Below are 19,168 nucleotides of genomic sequence, written 5' to 3'. Positions count from 1 at the left end.
TTTGAAGCCAGGCAGTGTGCCTTGTGCCATAGGCCTGCACCCAGTCTGCCTTGCTTTCATCCATTATGCTCAGGGGTAGTCAGTGGTGCATGGGTCAAGTCTTTCTGTGGGGTCTCTTTAATTTAAACATCATTTAGGGCATGGATGGCATTGTATTGGGGTGATTTTAGTGTGTATTTCGATTTTTTGGGTGTTGTTGGGGCCTGGGTCTGGCCATGTGGGTGAGGGCCATTTTGAGGCCTGGTCAAGGGCCTGGCCATGTGGGTGGGGGTTAGTGGCCATTTTCAAGCCAGGCAGTGTGCTTTGTGCCATATGCCTGCACCCAGTCTGACTTGCTTTCTTCCATTATGCCCGGGGGTAGTCAGTGGTGCATGGGCCAAGTCTTTCTGTGGGGTCTCTTGAATTAAAACATCATTTAGGGCATGGATGGCATTGGATTGGGGTGATTTTTGTGTGTATTTAGACTTTTTGGGTGTTGTTGGGGCCTAGTTGGGGGCCTAGCCATGTGGGTGGAGGCAATTTTGAGGCCTGGTGCAGGTCCTGGCCATGTGGGTGGGGGTCTAGGGGCCATTTTGAAGCGAGGCAGTGTGCGTTGTGCCGTAGGCCTGCACCCAGTCTGCCTTGCTTTCATCCATTATGCCCAGGGGTACTCAGTGGTGCATGTAACAACTCTCTCTGTGTGGTCTCTCTTCTATTAATTTAAACATCCATTTTGGATTAGAATTGCAATTTTTATTTTGGGTCTTTCTGTTTTTGGGTGTGTTGTGTTAATAATAATAAATGCCTAGTTGCAAATATTAATTGAAGCACGACATATGCAAACAAATTTTAACTGATGTTTCTCTGGCTTCCTTTGCTTTTAGGTGCACAAAGACTGAGAACCAGGAATCATCCTCATCATCATCACTTGTTCTAGTGTCAGGAAGAAGTCCTGCTGCGGTGTGTGCACAACTGTCCACAAACAACTCTGCAACTCTTGCAACTGCGTCCTGCTGTTCTGACATCTGAAGAAGATGGGCCCAAAGAAAGGTGGCCGTAGCTCCTCTACCAAGAAATTTCCCAGTGCCACTGCCAGTAAGAAGGAGCAGAAGAAGCAAGTGGCGCCACTTACCATGGATACTGGTGTGTCGACAGACACTTTTTTTTGGGGGGGGGGGGAACTTCGCCTGCAGCAGCGGTGTCCGCTGGGGACCAAGTTGGGAGCAGCACCTCCGCCTCAGTGCCACCACGCCAAGTTAGGCCCAAGCCCATGAGTGCCACAGAGGCAGCCACTTTATTTGCTCTTTCACCATCGCCCAGTGATGTTGGCGTTGACTCATCGCAAAGTAGCAATCAATCAACGCAGGGTGTAACTCATCTGACGAGTGTTCAACCACAGCCGCAACGACAACCACAGGTGCAACAAGGAGAGGCGCAAGAAGAGGCGCAAGTAGACGCGTAAGGAGAGGCGCATGGAGAGGCAAAACTGCCCACAATGCTTGTTCCTCCAGAAGTAGGGGAACATCAGGAAATCGAGATTCATGCAGAGGTATCAGCCGAGCAAGCCACACCTCCTGATGATCCATTGTCTTCCAGATCCCCAGCAAGGAAAATGTCAAGGAGGGCTAGTACAAGTTCTTCTTCAAGCACCCTTCCTTCTGATGATCTAATCTTGATTGGCACCCACCAATGCAGTCTGAGAGGGAGGCACGCCATGAGCGGACAAATCTATGTAAAAGGAAGGTTCCCGCAAGGCTTGCAGTTATGGGTGATGACAAAGAAGGAGTAGAAGTAGTGTATTCTGCTGCTGATGAACAGTCTGACGATGACGACCCAGTCATCACAGTCATCACTCCAGCCCCAGCGGGTATGCAGCAGACAGACATTTTTACCCTATCCAAAAATGCTGCTGTGCAGGATGTATGTGGCGTGGCACCACTGGTACCACCACCAACACAGGTAACTACTACACCAACACGACGTACAGCTTCCATATTTTCTCTTCAGAAGGGCCGGCAGGGACCTCCATCCAGCTCGACCTCCATTACCTCAAGTAGTGGTGCTGTAAGTGCACAACAGAGTGAAATTCCGCCACGCCCATCCTCCACTTCATCTGACATTGAAAGTAGCACCTCCACCAGCACCAGAAATCACAACTCCCCAGTTTGGGACTTCTGTAGTATTAGCAAAAAGGCAGAAAACCTAGTCATTTGTTTGATTTGTAAACAAGTAGTTAGTCGGGGGAAGCTTGGTACCAACTATGGTACCGGAGGCCAGAGAGGTCATCTCAAAAAACACCACACTATCCAGTGGGAGGCGCACCTAAGTAACATCCGGAAAGCCAAAAGTACAAATCCAAATGTATCCATTGATATTGCATCTGATGACGAGGAGCTGATTGTGCAAGGGGGAGGTGAACGACCGAGATGAGAAATTTTTTCTGGTACACACAGTACCCCTGGCAGCAGCACTGCAGTGGTAGCGCCCACACCCTCCTCTACCCCTGCAACATCTAGGAGGTACAGTAGTCTGGTAGAGACACGAATACGAAAAAGTACATCAATGAGCCTAACTGGGTTGAAGAAGTCTGGATCCTTATCACATATGAAAACGGTCCAGACCACCATTAAAAGCATGTTTTGGTCAGAGGCGCCATTTGAACACAACCACCCAACTGAATCTGTATAATGCAATGCTGGCTAAAATGTGAGCGCTGGACCTTCTCCCTTTTTCTTTCGTGGAAGGGGTGGGTTTTCTAGAATTTGTGGCAACAGTCTGCCCTAAATGGAAGGTTCCTAGCCGGTCCTATTTTGCCAGAGTTGCGGTTCCAGGACTACATCACGATGTGCTGGAGGTGATTGGGGCAGCTTTGCAGAAGAGTGCTGTTCACACTATACACCTGACAACAGACATGTGGACCAGTTGCCAAGCTGTTGATTACATGTGCATCACTGCACACTGGGTCTCTTTTGCGGGGGTTAGAGAGAAGATAGCTGCAGGTGTTGACAGTGTCACAATTTTTCAAGCTACTCGGAAACATGCAAAAGTAGCCATGTTTGCCATGTAGAAATCTCGTTCTGCAGTAAACATTTTGGAGGAGTTTAACAGTAAGGTCTTTGAATGGCTGCAGCCAAGAAAGTGCATGATTGGTTATGTTTCCACGGATAATGGCAGTAACATAGTTAAGGCCATGTCTCATCGTGCTATTTCAGAGTGCCGTGTTTGGCACACAGTATTAACATTGTTGTTCAAGATTTCTTGAAAAAAGAAAACACAGTCAGCAAGTTACTGACCACCTGCCGAAGAATCTGCACACATTTCAGCCATTCTTTTAAGGCCCGGAAGCAGCTGAGGATCATTTAACGTAACCATAGAGTGCCAGTCAGAGGACTCATCCAGGAGGTGGCAACATGTTGGAACTCAACCTTCTACATGCTTGAGCGTCTGTTTGAGCAGTACTTGGTAATCAATGAGTATGTCTTTAACGCACGGGGTGCTTCTATGAAAGACATGAGGCTAGAGGTGGATGAATGGGACCTAGTTAAAAGCCTGACTGATATGTTTCGTCCTTTTGAGGTGTTCACGCGTGAAGTCAGCAGGGAGAACTGTACTTTGGGAAAAGCTATCCCATTGTTGCGCATGCTAGAGCACCAACTGAAGGCGGTGTCTTCAAAGTTTCGAGTTGATGCTGAAAAACAAGACATATCAGTTGGCAGAGAGGTTATTAAGTCTCCTAGTTGATAATGAAAGGCTTAAAGCAATAAATTCAGAACAACATTACATTTGTGCCACTATTCTGAATCCACCGTACCAAAAAGCACTGGCCAGCAATACATTCCTTCTTTTTTATGAAGCAGATGTTTCCAAGTACAAACATTGGCTAGCTCTGTCAGCCACTCGGTTTGAAAAAGAGCGGCAGGAAATTGAAGGAACCACCACAAGTACTACTGAAGCAGCAGGCCATCCGGCGTCAAGGTCCACCTCTGTGGCTGAAGGCAGTCACTTTCCCTCACAGCCGTTATCGACAGCAGCAACCGTATCATCATCATCCCCTGCACCAGGCCCAGCCATAATATTGTCGGAAGCAGACTGAATAACTCATCACGGTTTTGTTCGTTCCAGTGTTGATGCAAAGGCAACAGATAGTACGCAAAATGGAGCACCCATGGAGGACCTTGAGTGGATGGTGCAGGCCTATCTGGATGACCCAACAGAGGTCTTCTTTGATCGGAACCCATTGGTGTATTGGTATGGGAAAAGGCCTCAATGGCCACTGATCACCAAGCTGGCTCTAAATTATTTGGCTTGCCCACTTGCATGTGTGTCTTCTGAACGTGTTTTCAGTGCTGCTGGGGCCTTTGTAACTTCCAAAAGGACCCGCCTCTCACCCAAAAATGTGGAGAGGTTAACATTGATCAAGATGAATCAGCAGTTCATACCACCAGATTACAAAATATGTGAATCCACGCAGGAAGAAGAGGACACCGACTTAGGTGACGGAAGTTCTTCTCTGTTAGCTGCCCTACTCCAGGTTCAATTCACATAGTTTGAGGATGAGCTCTACTTCCCTGACACCTAAGATTGAAATACTTACTTTTTTTCATCCTTATTCACTTTTATTTCTGTCCTTCTTTGTTTTGCAACTTTGAGCACAACAAAACTCTTATCACAACAAATCCATCAGCACCACTGTCTTCGTCTTATTTCCATATTGAAGGTGATGCTGTCTGCATTCCTGAAGTTCACAAGTTCACAACTCAGTCTAGCTCCTCTATCCTCCTCCTCCAGACTCCCCCTATCCATTTGTTTCCCTCACGGCAGATGGTCGGATTACGCAGAATCAAGAAACTGGCGCTATGCTGACTGTTACTTCTGAAATTGACACGAGAGGCTGCCCTGTGGCCCTTCACCTAAGAATAAGATGCTGACAAAAAGTGGAACAGGTAATGAATGATGAGACATGCAAAGTGGACAACACTGGTGATCTGGCTCTGATGAAAGCAATTGGTGTTTGTTTGTTGTGCATGAAATGAATCCTATATGTTCTGTTATTATTTAATCTTTTACACACTAAATGTAACTCTAGTCTACTCTGTTTTTACCATGTTTATTACAAACTGTACTTCTACTGCAGGGGCCAATACATTGCATTTTTTAATATGGAAAATGTCCTTGGACTAACTGTATGTAGACTGTGACTGCATGAACAACATTGAGTTTGCCAAAACCATGATGATGAGTCTTGATGATCAAAGTTACATAATATCTTTACAGTCAATCACTGGCATGGATGGATCATCATCGTCGGTTTACGGAAGAACTATGGCCATTTCGTGAGTGGCAAAAAGGTAAACAAGTCAACAACAACCGCAGCAGAACTACATGTCTGTCTAGTCATGGTATGGAGTGGTCGAACCAGTGTAGTGTTGTTATGCCAGAGTCCAGATATCAGTTCATGTAAAATTGCGGCTATGTGGCTTGCTGTATAAAATTAGATCTGCTTTGTCTGTCTGTGTCAAAGATGTCTGCTACATGGAGGTTAGTTCACTCAGTGGAGCATGCCTTGACCGTCTGCATGGCCCTGGCCTGCTGTGTGCTAATTATTATCCTTGAAAAGGAGACTCAGAGTACGCACTTTAGAAATTATGCTTGTATGTAATACTGTCGCCTCTGAAAGTTAAAGTGGTATTTTTGCACTACACACCGTACCGTATATTTTTCCTCCAGGGTGTTTTAATATCCCTTACTGTTTTTCCATCGACAATTACAGGCCGGCTTTTACCCTGTGCGATGGGAAAAACATTAACTCAGGCATACCATAGCAATCCGTAATTCCGCATCCACCAGGCAGGCAGTGGACAGTGTGGTCACCAAGATTGATCGGCGGAGCGTCAGATGGAATGGAGGAGTACCGCGAATAAGAGGAATGGCTAGATGCATGCAACTTCCCAAATTTAACAGGACAACTACAACATACAGTTACAGTATCCTTTTCACTTCTCCTTATCTTTTAAATAATGTTATTGTTGTGAACTTCTATGAGTGCGACTCTGTGCATATGCTCTCTGCTTCAAATTCATCCCTACAGCTATTTGATAAGTTTCTTTGCTATTTTTAAAACTAATTTAATGTACTAATAAGTGTTTATTCTCTCTGAGGGCAGATAGGCAAGTGATATTGCATAAGTACTGCAGCCCGGTACTGTCAAATTGTTTATTCATAGTTAGTAAGTTGTAGTAAGTACTACAATTCAGTAACCTAACCATCCATTTAGCAAACAACTTCATGCATGCACTTCCTTTATGTCCCTTAAAAGATTTATTGATATCTTCCTATCCAAAGATTTGTTTTTCTTCATTTATTGTTTGTCCATGCTCTGTTTTTTTTTCTCTCTCCACAAAACTTTCCCAAAAACACCCATTCCCATCCGATTTTCAAACCCTAACCCTCTTCCCCCGGGATGTGTGGTTTTCATTGAGGTGTGACTAAATTACAACAATAATTCCACACACTTGCGGGGGAGGATAAGGTCAAAAGCAACAGAAAATCAATTTCAAGGCAGGTCAAGGAATCCACGGATATATTCTTATTCTGCTTGACACACACCCATGAATATTTGCAAATCAAATCATAATTTCATGTGCGCCATCGAGTGGATTCATCATCAGCAACATCCTCCTCCTACATGTGACAAATGCTTACGCTGCTGTGTCCTTCAGTACTATTTCTTGTAGTAGCCATACTCAATGCAACTAGTAGTTAACTTTTGATGGAATACTTTAGCATTGCTTAGGCTCCAATTTATGGCACTGTTCTTGTGTACTGTACTATCTGTTGTACTGTGCTAATTCTCCTCTCAGGCCACTCAATGTTTCATTTCCTTTTTTTTCATATGCTGCTACTGCCAGTGTGTACCACTACTACTACCACCACAACGATGACATTTCATCCGTCCTGGATTCCATAGCCAACCTTAATCGCCATTTGCCATGCAGCCAGCCCTGTGCATAGCCCTATTCTCAAACACGAATCACAGGTAAGATAAGCATTTTGGGGGAAGAAGAATAATGGAGTTGGAGGAGAGGAGAGACTGACGGTAGTACTAGTAAAGTAGTAGGACAATAGAATTCACTAACTCTGTCAGTGGCACTTTTGTACAAATTTGGGCGATTACTTAGACAATTTGAATCAAGCAGCCAGTTAAGTTTCAGGAAAACAAACATACAGTTAATCCCACGCCTCCCCCACACAACAGTAAAAACGCGTATGCTATGTTTAAGTAGAAAATAAATAATTATTTTGATCCCTAACAAAAAGAAACTATCCCGCAAGACCGACCCACCCCCCTCCCTAACCCCAACCAATGTCCATGAAATCAAATGTCCCAAAAGTCCAAAAACCCCAAAGCCCAATTCCCACCCCCAAAAGTTTTTTAAAAAGGGGCAAGGGACAGTCTCTCTACTTTCGCCGGAGGTGTCCTCCGGTGGCCAGGTAGTCATGCAGCTCTCTCCGGAGGTCCTTGAGCAGGGCTTTCTGCCTCGCCACCTCCTGCTCAAGGAAGCCCACTTGCTGGGTAAGTTGCATACGTGCCTTGAAGGTACTGTGGGGGCAGCTGTTGTTTTTGCTGCTCGCGCGGCGGGTGGCTGCCGGACCACGGTGCCGTACCACTGGAGGATCGCACTGACTGTCTGACCCAGGGGCAGCGGAGGAGGATGCAGCTGTCGTGGATGTTAACTGCGACTGCGAGTCATCCTCCTCCTCCTGAGCCACCAGCCGCCGATATTCAGCGACAATTGCCTCCAACTTCCGTTGCTGGGCCCGGATAGCCAACTCCTTCCTTGTTAGTTTAGAAGGAGTATCTATATGAAGAAAGAAAAACATACAGTAACCAATACTATTTAAGATTAACACAAAATATTTCAACAGAAAGTTGTGTCACCGTAGCAGTAGCAACTTGCAAGCACAGTACATAATATTTGTGGCATCTATCTATCTAACCTCCCACTTCGTCGGCCTCTGCTCTAACATTAGTGGGAGTTTCAGGAATTCTACTAGCACTATATGGACTCACTACATTAGACTCAGACAGTAAACTAGTCTTCTTCTTCTCTCTTGTTTAGCGAAATTAGCACATAACTTGTGGAAGCCGGCATAATGCCAGCGCAGTCAGCTTGCACACAAGAAAAACAGACGCAAGCCATGATGACGCAGACTTGCGTTACTGTTACCAGTCCAGTACATGCAGGTGGTGAAGCTCTTACTTTTCTATTACGAGTGGCACTGGCCGTACACTGTTACAAGGGCTACTGCTCAATTAATTTAACTTTTACCCTGCCCTGCCCCTGAGTACTACAAAAGGAAAATGAAGAAGATAAATAATATGATCATCTATTACTTCACAGGATATTTGCTTATATAAGGGATGACTTTAGGTGCTTTGTTTTTATTGATTGAGTGAACACCGATAGGCCACACATGAATGACAGTTGAAAAGAAATTATCAACAGAGGAAGTTAGTGGTCCCCGTAATCGCCGGAGGAAGGCACTTGTGAGTTGTGACTTGACTTGATAATGTGAAGTATACAATATAGATACACAAGATATGCTGTGATTGCAAACTACTGTTAGTCAAGGGAGTATTCTGAAAAATTACAACTTCTACTTTCCTCGGCTTGCTACTCTGGCACAGACGTGTGGTGTTACATGCTCTTCAAAGTAACACTCTGCATCCAGTGACCGTCTACTCTGTCTACATACACCTATGCTATCTATGAGGAAGATACCATCCAGGCATCCATCCATTCAAAGTGAATGTCAATCATTCTTATTAATGTCTCAACTGGACAAACCTTACTTTTTCTCACCCTTTTTATTTTATTTTGTAAACCGCCAGCCATGCATCCGTGCTTGACTTGCATTTGAATTTGAACCAAAGGATATATTGCGCACACATACAGTTTCTGTTTCACCAACCCAGGCAGTCCTCTTTTCTTTCTCCTTCCACCCATCCTTGCTTCAGCCTTCAACCGGCCATGCATCAGATTCCCAGCCGTCTGTGCTTGCATTCAAAAACACGTATCATTCTTTGCCACTCAATAATTTAACTCGCTCGTCCTTCCTTACACCCTTCTTTCCCTTTTCGTTCATCCCATCCACCAAGTTCATCTCTGATCTGACTTGGCTTCTCGATAAAACTTTCACAGCTGAGTTGAAGTCAAATTTAGAAGAGGCCATTAGTTACTTGTCAAATCCCGCCGCTAATGCTATTACTAATGCGAAGTCAAAGGTGACTGATTGTCTTCTACCTGGTTGACAAAAACTTAGTTCTAAATTTGTAAGTCTTCTTATTAGTAAAGTGTACTTGTACTGTACAACATATACACCCTTGCAGCCAGCCTATTCTGCAATCTCAATAAGTAAGGAATATAATAGCTGATCACTGCCCACCACTACCGTGGCATCCCCCACAGCAGTTCCTGCTGGCACCGCATCTGCTCCTGGAGTGACCACCTCCGCGCTGGCCCTGGCACTGGTGGTGGGCTGTGCCAATGGTGTTACGCCTAGAAAATACATTTAATATTTTTAGATGCCATATACACCACTCCATATTTTGTCTAGGAATGAAAAAATATGTTACTAAATAAACAAATGTAATTATTTGTGACTCTCTAGTCTAAACTGAAAATTCCCCTTTCGTAAGGGGAAGGTGTTTTTTTTTATGCGACATGCTCCACTTTTTGGCACAACTGATGAATGCTTGCTTTTTAACACACACCATTTTTCTCATAACAAACAGAAGCTTCCCTTCTACGAACAAGAGCAACATGTTACTCAGAGTCGTCATCATCATCACCAAGACTTTAAGTTCCAACCAGGTGAGGGCTCTCCCACAATTAATGTGTAAAATCAGCCACTGTTGAGTTTTCAAGAGTTCACCATTTATTTTATATGAAGTTGATTTTAATAAAAGTTTTCATATAATGCACAATTGAAATTTAATATAGTCATGGGTGAGTGAGCGAAAGGGTTTGCAATTTGCAAGCATGAGTCCGTGACTCTGAGAGGTCGGGACTCTGACTCCGTAGTCTTATGCTCTGGGTTGTATAATCATTGGGGATCATTCATCGCTGCATACGGGAGCTAAATAATGACTCTGACACAATAGCTAGTCAGTAAGGAGATTGGGGGTTCAACTTCTGTTATCACTGAGGTATGTGGAAAGTCTAACTGCGCCTATTATCACCAATGCCCTATTTCTTGTCCATAGTTCTGTTTGTGCAGAATAATCCCTGCAACAGTAGTAGTATGTCCTCCTATCCAATCAAAAAGTAAACTAGTATCTTATTCTTGGTGGCCATTGACATTTTATTGTTGGGAATTGTCAATGCATAAACATTAAGAAGACTTCAATAGAGATTATGGACAACCCAGAGGACTGCACTCAGTGCCTAGAGCTATTGCTGAATAGGAATTTTGTTTTAACACCTTTTGCCAACTGTGCAAGCTTAGCTAGCTACACAGACAGACTAATAAAAGAGTCATAGTAGAGGCAGGATAAGAATTTAGAAACAGTCTACAAGAAGATCAAAGACGATTTAGGAAAAAATAGAATTATGATGAACGTTTTGAATAAATAGGTGCTGTAAAAGTTAGGGAAGTATAATTATTAATATTAACAGGAAAACTTACTTGGGCCAGCAGAGGAGCCCTCGGCGGACAAATCCTGGCCTTCCTGCTACGCCGACGCCGCTACCTCCTCTGTCCTGTTGCCCCTGGGAGGAGCTGATGTGCATGAAAGAAAGACACAAACATGTTTGATTGTTGTCAACCAAATCAAACATCTAAAAAAAACAATAACAAATTATTTCGGGGAAATAAGACAACAATTGCACTAAATGTATTGACCTATCTGATGTGGTCTACTAGGATATTAGTATTGCTGGATTCGCGGACCGTCTACTTGGAAAGTTAAGTAACTCACTAAACCAACTACAAAAAGGTTATACTAGGACTGGCAGGCAGCACTCAGCAGCACGCGAAGTGACAGACACAGTCCTTCATGATTGCAGACTATAAAATGTTTCCTACTAAATAACCAGTCATAATATACTCAAACTATCAATCCACCACCCCTATCTCTTCTTAGTGGCAGGAGTACAAAGGAATGACTGGACTTGAGTCTCTAGTGTCTAGCATTACGCAGTTCTGTCAAGTACACTCATACATAATCACACAGGCCAAATGAGCACAAAATTGAAAACAAGTAAGCATAGTAGCACCGCCAGTGAGCCGGCGACCACCTGCAATCACAGAAGCTTTTGAAACATAATTTACCTGCAATGTAATCTCTAGTGTCTAGCATTACGCAGTTCTGTAAAAGTACACTCATACATAATCACTCAGGCCAAATGAGCACAAAATTGAAAACAAGTAAGCATAGTAGCACCGCAAGTGAGCAGGCGAGCACCTGCAATCACAGAAGCTTTTGAAACATAATTTACCTGCAATGTAATCTGCAGCATTCTTGCTCTTCCGAAAAAAATTATACTTGCAATAACACAGAGCAGAAGACAACAAAGTAGTGATTAAATAGCTACTAGTACTCACCAAGCCCAGGGATCTCCACGCCAAGCAGGTCGAGCAGGTTGTGTTCCCGGTGCAGTATGTCCGACAACCAGTGCATCACCTGGTTGTAGGTGCGCTGGACCCCAGACTCCCGATACATGGCCCGGCACACCTTCCCCTATAGCTGGCGACGCTCCTGGAGGCCGTACCCGGTACCGGGCCTGCCGCGACGGTCTTGGGGAGGTGGCGCTGCACGAATACCAGTGCGGCCACCTCCACCGTGCTGAAGATCTCCCTGGGACTTACAGCCTCCCCCCTTAAGCGCCCGCAAGGGAGCAGGCTACGGGGTGCGGGACCCTTCCCCTTCAGGTTTTTGCCGGCTCCCTTTGCCATGGTCCTGGACAGTTAAAGGAAAATAAAATAGGAAAGAATAGGGAAAAAGTAAATGAAAGAAAAGAGAGTTAAAAAAGTAACAAAAAGAAACAAAAGTAACAAAAAGTAGAAAAAAACACAAAATATAGCTGTACAAAAATAGAGTGATAGATAAAGAGTAAAAAAGATTTTTTTAAAGTTCAAAGAAACAAAGGATTACAAAGATTGAAGGAGGATTGAAAAAGCATGCCCAGAACCATAGCAATGAATAAAAAACAAGATGGCCACGCCCATTGCGACCACGTGGGTAAGTTCGCGCGATATTTCCCCCACGAGCACGCAAAAGTGGACGCAAACACGCATTTGCGCACCGCACGTAGGAAATGCATAACGCGAGCATGCGACTAGCGCCCGGAAATGGAAATACGCAACGCAAACACTGAAAACAAGATGGCCGCGCCCATGTACGACTGCATGGGTAACTTCGCGGTAGCCACGCTGAAAGAAATCCTGTGAACAACCAAAAATAAACAAATCCGCAAGTTCGCAAAAGTTTGCGGATTTTGCAGACCGCAAGTACGCTTTCGCATGAATTCGAAGATCGCGAATTCGCAAAACTTGCCCATACTTACCCAGGATCACTGCATGCAATGCCATGGCTGCAACCATCTAAGCCAACTCCTTGCAGACATTGAAATCAATGGAAAGAAAATATGATCCACTTAGTTTGTATATGCCCAGAAATGAAGGAGGAAAGAATGAAATATTTTAAAAACTATTTAAATAAACAAGGAGTACGAACTTATAGACAAGCTCTGGTCCTTTGTTTTAAACCAGCTGATATAATCATGAATGGAAATTTTACAAAATTCTTGATTTAACAAAAGAGAAACTAGAAAACGTGTGATTTGATTATAGAAACTTTGCTAGTTTATATCTGTTAACATTGAAATCTAATTTGCACAGGATAATTTGCACATCATTTTTTTTTAAATGCAAAGAATGTAAATTTGGAATATAGAGAAATTAAATGTGTTCACATTATCTGCTCTTGGTCTTGGAATTGAAAAATAGTTTCTATTCTAGCTATGTAATTCAAGATTTTATAATGTATGATTTTAATTAATCAAGCAATAAAGATTTGCATTTGAGTAAGTGGATGTGTAAGTGGTTGAATGAGTGGCTGTATGGGCGAATGAGTGGGTGTGTCAGTGGCTCTATGGGTGCATCAGTATGTGTGGCAGAATGAGTAAATGCATGTCTTAGTAGCTGTATGAGTGAGTGAGTGGATGTGTGAGTAGATGAATGGGTAAGTGAAAGAGGGTGTAAGCTGCGGATCACCATTTGACTTTCTATGGAGAACAAACAAGTTACAATTTTAAAGATTAAGGGCACTTAGAGGTGAACTACGATGGAACCCTTTTCATCTAGTACACTTCGAGAGTCAAGACCCGCTGGAGCACCGGAGTACTCGTGTTACCTCACCCAGGGAAGCCGGGTGCATAAGTGTCTTTTGGTGTCGGGTTTCGTCGTCGATTCCTATGGAGAGCTGCGAATAAATGCTGCAGGCGACCAGAGGAAAAGTGTCCGGGTGGATCCAAGGGTGGATCGGAGATGTAAAGAACCTGAAGGCAGAGGGGACAGAGTCTGGGTCACTAGCCAGTGACCAGGATGGTGAAAAGTAGATGCCAGCCGATGTCCGGTGTTTTCAGGTGAAAGAGGTGAAGCTTGAGTCTTCAGCCACGAGGACCAGGAGGCATCAACGATGACCAGGAGCTGGATTTGAGCTATCCCACAAAAAATCTAGCTGACTGCGGTGTCGCAATCCGGATTGGTCTCTACAATGCTTGGCAACAGCAACCCACGCAAGATAACAAGATTGGCTTTGGTGCAGACCAGCATAGTCTGAGGGACTCCTACTTTGGAGAGGAGTTGGAGCATGTCTGGAGCAACCAGGAAAGCTCAAGAAACAAATGATTGGCCTTCATGGGGGCTCACTAGCCAATGGACTAGGAACCGCAAAGGCACCTCGAGCTGCAGTGAAGAAAGAGGACTCACAGGTCACTCGTGGAGTGCTGGCCTCTGTATTTTGGTGCAAAAGGAGCTCAGGCAGGGGCTTCAAATAACCCAATGCACAACTTCGGGATACCTCGGGAAGTAGGTGCAGTTGCAAAAATGCAGGATGTCCAGGAGTTTCAGTCCCATGTCTCCCTTGTCAGCTACGGGTCTCAGCTTTGCTGGGAGCTCGAGTCAGCTTCAGAGATGTCTGGAAGTCCATGTCTTGTGTTGCAGATTCTTCAGGATCCAGTGGGAGCCTCGAAAATGCAGACCAGCAACGATGCAGTTGGTGTCTGTAGGACAGGGTGGTCACTCCTTGACCACAAGGGAGATTTGTTCCATCTTCCAGTCGATATGGAGTGTCGAAGGTCCAAGATATATGTTGCAGAGTTTCGTACAGGATAATCTAAAGTCCTAGGGACTGGGGTTCTATACTTATAGTAAGTTTAGGGGTTGGACTAACTCTAAGGTCCCTCCTATGGGTGGACCTGAGGAAGGGCGGTTACACCCCTTCCCCTTTGTCGAGTTTCATGCCAGAGCTGGGACTGAGTGCCCCAGCAACTGGTTTGGGTGGTAAAATACCGAATTCCAGTGTACATGCTCATCTGTGCATGTACACCTATGCCATGTGACACACAGACATGCCCTTAGGGCATGTCTGTGTGTCACATGGCACACAAGCCCGAAACAGGGGTGCAACGGGGTGTCAAAGTGACACCCTTTCTCCTTGTAAAATCGGTATTTTTACCAATTCGGTAATTACCGAATCGGTATCTGCCATTGAATCCTATGGGCTTCATGGCCCATAGGAATCAATGACAAATACTGATTCTGTTATTACAGAATCGGTAAAAATACCAACTATTTACCTACATCTCATTTACCGATTCATGAATACCGAATCGGTAAAATTCGGTATTTATGAATCGGTAAATGCGATTTACCTACATCTAGGCCTAAGACTCCAAAATAGTAGAAGAAATTAAGACGTAACTAATTGTGAAACTGTCCTGAGTGGCACATTGGTCATGTACACAGATCAGCCTCCCACAGTATAGTGCCACACTATGAAGTGGTGGGAAGGCTAACACACTGGCAAGCCATGGGGTGGAAGACATGAGATTGAAGTGGTGAGTACTTCAGTAGTGGACAGGTGAGGAGTGTACAGTACACAAACACATGCAGGAGTTACTCGCAATGTGTAGGCATCAGAAGCACATATAGGGGATGGCATGACTCCATATACCACATACCATTCCAGGGCAAAAATGGGTCAAGTGAGAAAACTCACAAATAATGTCAGTGTGGCTAAGCAGGTCTGCACAGTGAGCCCAAACAGTAACAAGACACAACACAGACTTGGCAGTCACACACACTGCATACTCACAACTGGCAGCAACAACAAGTAGTAGGAGAGCAAGGACACACTGCACAGTGCCTAGCCTTCAACACCTACATGTGCCCACAATCAGAAGCACATGGCTGACAATGTAAACAAACAGGCACTCATTACCTGGATTAGACATGTTTGAAGTTGGCATTGCAGGGGCACACACAGATCAACGCTTCTGACAATGGCAGCCCATTCACACTGCATGACCACTCAAGTTCGCATATTCAAATGTACCCATGTGACTAGGAAGACAGGCCTACACAAGATAACCACACATCAACACTGCTGTTAGCACATCAAGAAAGATCACACAGATATGATGGACCCTGGCCTTCCCGCAAGTCATCCGGTGGATAGAATTTACCTCTGTTGTGGTATTGCCTCCTAACATGACAAATGGGGACAACTTAGCAAACCTGACCATGGAATGATTAGGATAACAGTAGATCACCACAACCAACCATCATTGCACCCTCAAGCCTCAGAGTCAACAAGAATTAAAGTGCCTGTCACCTCTGGCAAACTCTGAAAAAGTAAGACAAGCTATTGGCAATGTTAAAGTGGCATACAGAGCATGTGTCATATGAAACCATACCCATATATAAAACATTTTATTTAGAAAGGACATTGACAAAACAGACAACAGGAGTAACTGCCTTTATTACATAATACACAGGGAGGCATCGAAAGCACTAAACAGCAAGGCCATTGGTCAGTCCATAGTTCAAAGTATGTACATGTGTGCATAAGAAACTGCACAAGGGATGGGCATCCAAAGTGACAAACAGCAAGGCCATTGGCCAGTCCATAGTTCAAAGTATGTACATGTGTGCATGAAAAACTGCACAAGGAATGGGCATCCAAAGTGAGAAACAGCAAGGCCATTGGCCAGTCCATAGTTCAAAGTATGTACATGTGTGCATGAGAAACTGCACAGGGAATGGGCATCCAAAGTAACAAACAGAAAGGCCATTGGCCAGTCCATAGTTCAAAGTATGTATATGTGTGTATGAGAACTGCACAGGGAATGGGTAACACCGTACACTGCCATGGGAATCACCACAGCTCGGGGGATACAAATGGGCAGTCCAGGCACCGCTGTGGGAGAGATGGGTTTGGGAGGGGGACTTTGCCTCAAACTTGGCTGTCAGTTGAACTGGGAGGGGGCTGATTGTCGGACCTGTTGGAAGACTGGACCTGGGAGAGAGAGGACCAGCTGAGGTAGAGGCGTCAGTGGCTGTGGGAGCCTGAGGGCTGCTTGGACTGGGTGGCATGGTGGCCCGGGGAGACAGAGACATGCTACTGTGAAACACAGTATGTGAGGGTGAATGTGTAGGGCTGGGTCTCCATTTCTTGGGGATTCTATTGGCAAGAACTGTCTTGGCAGGAGTGGGAAGTGGGGTGGGCACAGCAGCCTCACTCTCTACCAAATGTGTATCAGGTGCAGGTGGCCCTTCCTGTGGGGCTCTGATGATATGCCTTGTCTCTTCCCCTCCATCCCCTGTTGTCCTGGTAAACCCCCCACTTTGCTCTCCTGTCCCAGCTTCACAGGGGTGTTGGTGGGAGGTGACATTGTGGGTGAATCTGCCTTAAAGAGCTGTTTGTGCTGACTCTTTGTAGGCACCAGCTTCACAGCATTTAGGGCAACAGTTTGTTTGTCTTTAGTAGCAGGTGTGAGGATGTGAGTGTCCTTGGATGGAGGTGATTTGAATGACTGTGAGCTTGAGGCCTGCTTCATGGCCTGATGCCCCTGAGTGTCACGTGTAGGGCTTTTGCCTTTGCGCTCCTGTGTGTCTTTTTTGTTTTGGGGTTGGTTTCTGTGCTCTGGGCCGCGTGGAGTGCTGCTGTGTGTGCTGCAGTTGGAGTACTTGGTGCCTGAGGACTGTGGTATGTGGGCACTCTCGCCAGGTGGTGCCACTGGCAGGGTGGTTGCTGAAGGGACTGAAGCTGGACTGGGAGCCTGTGACAGCTGAGTGGCTGCCATCACTGTGGAGACAAAGACTGAACAGTTCTGTGTAGCCCACCCACTTCAGAATTTCCTCCATGAAGGCAACTACCTGTGCCAGCTTCTTGTCATGATCCTGGAAGGCATTCAGGAGAGTAACCTGACCCATACACAGCTGGCATATAAGGTCCAATGCCTTCACACTGAGAGCGGTACAAAAAGGGGGTGGTGATGGACGGAGCATCTGAACCAATCAAACACTCACACCCAGTCAAAAGATCTGGGTTTGATCCATCACTGTTCTTTAGCCCACTCTGCCACTCCAGTTCAGACATGGCTATATGCAAATCAGTCTGACCCTAAGCCTCATGGGAACAGTCCAGCCCGAACTGCCAAGCCATGCCTTACCTGGACCGGAAACAAGCTTCCGAGGACCGGTTTCTGGCATTTCAGCCGTCTTCAGCCCGGCTTGCTTAAATCCAGTGGCAAAGTGAGCAAAGGACTCACGTCTGAGCAAACCCTGCCACACTTATGGCGGCCAAAGCGGTACAAAAGGGGATGGTGATGGACGGAGCATCTGAACCAATCAAACACTGACACTCAGTCAAAAGATCTGGGTTTGATCCATCACCGTTCTTTAGCCCACTCTGCCACCCCAGTTCAGACATGGCTATATGCAAATCAGTCTGACCCTGTGCCTCATGGGAACAGTCCAGCCCGAACTGCCAAGCCATGCCTTCCCTGGACCGGAAACAAGCTTCCGAGGACCGGTTTCTGGCATTCCAGCCATCTTCAGCCCGGCTTGCTTGAATTCAGTGGCAAAGTGAGCAAGGGACTCATGTCTGAGCATACCCTGCCACACTTATGGCGGCCAAAGAGGTACAAAAGGGGGTGGTGATGGACGGAGCATCTGAACCAATCAAACACTCACACACAGTCAAAAGATCTGGGTTTGATCCATCACCGTTCTTTAGCCCACTCTGCCACCCCAGTTCAGACATGGCTATATGCAAATCAGTCTGACCCTGTGCCTCATGGGGACAGTCTAGCCCGAACTGCCAAGCCATGCCTTCCCTGGACCGGAAACAAGCTTCCGAGGACCGGTGTCTGGCATTCCAGCCGTCTTCAGCCCGGCTTGCTTGAATCCAGTGGCAAAGTGAACGAGGGACTTACGTCTGAGCATACCCTGCCACACCTATGGCGGCCAAAGCGGTACAAAAGGGGGTGGTGATGGACGGAGCATTAGAACCAATCAAACACTCACACCCAGTCAAAAGATCTGGGTTTGATCCATCACCGTTCTTTAGCCCACTCTGCCACCCCAGTTCAGACATGGCTATATGCAAATCAGTCTGACCCTGTGCCTCATGGGAACAGTCCAGCCCGAACTGCCAAGTAATGCCTTCCCTGGACCGGAAACAAGCTTCCGAGGACCGGTTTCTGGCATTCCAGCTGTCTTCAGCCCGGCTTGCTTTAATCCAGTTGCAAAGTGAGCAAGGGACTCAAGTCTAAGCATACCCTGCCACACTTACGGCGGCCAAAGCGGTACAAAAGGGGGTGGTGATGGACAGAGCATCTGAACCAATCAAACACTCACACCCAGTCAAAAGATCTGGGTTTGATCCATCACCGTTCTTTAAACCACTCTGCCACCTCAGTTCAGACATGGTTATATGCAAATCAGTCTGACCCTGTGCCTCATGGGAACAGTCCAGCCTTAACTGCCAAGCCATGCCTTCCCTGGACTGGAAACAAGCTTCCGAGGACCGGTTTCTGGCATTCCAGCCGTCTTAAGCCCGGCTTGCTTGAATCCAGTGGCAAAGTGAGCAAGGGACTCACATCTGAGCATACCCTGC

This window comes from Lissotriton helveticus, chromosome 2_1 (genome assembly GCF_964261635.1).
Source record: "Lissotriton helveticus chromosome 2_1, aLisHel1.1, whole genome shotgun sequence".
Lineage (NCBI taxonomy): Eukaryota > Metazoa > Chordata > Amphibia > Caudata > Salamandridae > Lissotriton > Lissotriton helveticus.
This window is presented reverse-complemented; position numbering follows the sequence as displayed.